Consider the following 2,842-nt stretch of genomic DNA (forward strand, 5'->3'; position numbering starts at 1 on the left):
GTTGCGATTTTCATTTCGCGTTGCTATTCTCTCGTTGCGATTTTCAAGTTAGTATTTGTCTTTGTCTTTGTTCTGTCTTTTGGTTGAAGTAATGCAATCCATTCAAGTTTCAATTTGCAGAAGAGTCGCAACGAGATAAATGAAAATCGCAACGAGAGAATGACTGTCGCAACGAGAGAATCGCAACGCGAAATGAAAATCGCAACGAGATAATCGCAACGCGAAACCAAAATCGCATTGCGATTTTCATTTCGCGTTGCGATTCTCTCGTTGCGATTTTCATTTCGCGTTGCGATTCTCTCGTTGCGATTGTCATCTCGCGTTGCGATTCTCTCGTTGCGATTTTCATTTCAACCAAAAGACAAAACAGTGTTGCAAATTTTAGTTTCAAGAATAAACTACTACTTTTTATGTTTATTGTTTTGGTATATCTTCACAGTGTAGTTTTTGGTATATCTAACTTGGTATGTTTATTGTTTTTGTAGAAATTTTTTTCGGCTCAATTGACCTTGAGAAATAAAGTCAGCCTGGCCACTACAATTGCAAAGAAGCTTTCACCTGCTCAAAGACAATTGTTTGAGGAAACCTGCTTCGGGCCATGGCTGAGAGTACAGCATCCGGGTGGAGATGCTAATTTGACCCATTTGTGGCTTCAGACCATGACATCAAATCTACCCGACAGTATACAACGTGGTGAGGAAGAGATATGGTTTCATTTTCCACCAGCGTATACTTGCTTTGGGCGGAAGGAGTTCTGCTTAATCACTGGTCTACGATTCGGACACGATGATGTAGGCCGGTACACTCGTCATATCGCCCGCCCATCATGGTTATCCCGGGTTTTTCCGGATGAGTCAATGGAGAAGCCGAACCTACATGTCGACGACCTGAAGAAATTATTTAATAAGAAAGCTGGTTTCACTCGGATGGAAGACGTCGATGTTGTCCGAGTATGCCTTCTACTACTTGTGTATGCCGGCTTTTTAGGCAGAGAGGCCAGACAACCTATTCATCGGGAGCTAATAATATTGGTAGAGGACCTGAATGCATGGAATCTGTTTCCGTGGGGTTCGTATATATGGAAAGCTACCTGGACTAAGTTGTCGTCTGCCTTTGATGACCGCAAAAGTTTGCGGGGCGATGGGTCCAAATACACTTTGTCAGGCTTTGTTTGGGCCTTTAAGGTAAGAATTTCTATATAATGTTTCTAAAATTATAATTAATTATTTAACAATTACTAATTTTGTTATTATATTGTTTGTAGATTTGGATATTCGAGGCTTTCCCCAGCATGCGTACATATGCAATAAAAACGTCAAATGATATTCCCAGGGCTATTTCCTGGAAGAGGAAAACTCTGTTGGATTGGGAAGACTTAATACCATATGCCACAATAAATAATGTAAGTTAACACAAATACTTTCATATAATATATAAACAAGTTATTAATAGTAGACGTTTAACTTTGTTTGAGTTTTTATATTTTAGGAGGCCAACATTCCATTACAAAGACTGACACCCACGGAGGAAGAGCTTGCCACTGATTGGTGGCAAGCTAGTCAGAATTTTTTGATGGCACGGATGATGAGCAGCATCCACTTCCTCCAATTCGAGAGCCATCACCTCACCTAGAGCCATCACCCGATCGACCCGACTATACATCTCTAGAACGAGAGCCATCACCTATCCCGTCACATCATCGAGCCTCTTCTCCACCATCACCTCATGATAGGCGACCGGCAAAGATGCCACGACTCCTATCTCCCTGTTCTCCACCTCCACCTCAACGGGATGAGTCAAGGGAGTTACGTGATGAGGTCAATGCCTTGCGTGAGGAGATCGATACTCTACGCGATAACGATGGTGCATGGCGTGTGGAGGTGTCAACTTTACGTGGTGAGGTTGCCGCTCTACGTGAGATGATAGTATCGTTGCAGAATGAGGTTCATACTCTACGCAACGAGGTAAGTTTAAGATTTTCCATATTTAACTTAATGATAAATTTACTCGTAATTTCACTTAGATTAGCCATTTCACTTAGATTGCTTAGTAAATTTATTCGGTTGCTGCCAATTCTGCTAAACTGTGTATTCTTTAACACTGTGAAATAGTATTTGTCTTTGTTTTGTCTTTTGGTTGAAAGTAAATTTGTTCGGTTGCTGCCAATTCTGCTAAACTGTATATTCTTTAACACTGTGAAATATATTTGTCTTTGTTTTGTCTTTGGTTGAAAGTAAATTTGTTCGGTTGCTGCCAATTCTGCTAAACTGTGTATTCTTTAACACTGTGAAATAGTATTTGTCTTTGTTTTGTCTTTTGGTTGAAAGTAAATTTGTTCGGTTGCTGCCAATTCTGCTAAACTGTGTATTCTTTAACACTGTGAAATAGTATTTGTCTTTGTTTTGTCTTTTGGTTGAAAGTAAATTTATCTATTCAAGTTTCAATTTGCAGAAGAAGAAATAGTTTACTTTCGCAACACGAAACTTAAAATCGCAACGCGAAACCAAAATCGCAACGCGAAATGAAAATCGCAACGACAGAATCGCAACGCGAAACCAAAATCGCAACGACAAGATCGCAACGCGAAACCAAAATCGCATTGCGATTTTCATTTCGCGTTGCGATTCTTTCGTTGCGATTTTCATTTCGCATTGCGATTCTGTCGTTGCGATTTTCATTTCGCGTTGCGATTTTGGTTTCGCGTTGCGATTTTAAGTTTCGTGTTGCGAAAGTAAACTATTTCTTCTTCTGCAAATTGAAACTTGAATGGATTGCATTACTTCAACCAATAGACAAAACAAAGACAAATACTAACTTCAGGGTATTAGTTTGAAACATATTT

This window comes from Hibiscus syriacus, unplaced genomic scaffold, assembly GCF_006381635.1.
Source record: "Hibiscus syriacus cultivar Baekdansim isolate YM2019G1 unplaced genomic scaffold, ASM638163v2 tig00110388_pilon, whole genome shotgun sequence".
NCBI classification, from domain to species: domain Eukaryota; kingdom Viridiplantae; phylum Streptophyta; class Magnoliopsida; order Malvales; family Malvaceae; genus Hibiscus; species Hibiscus syriacus.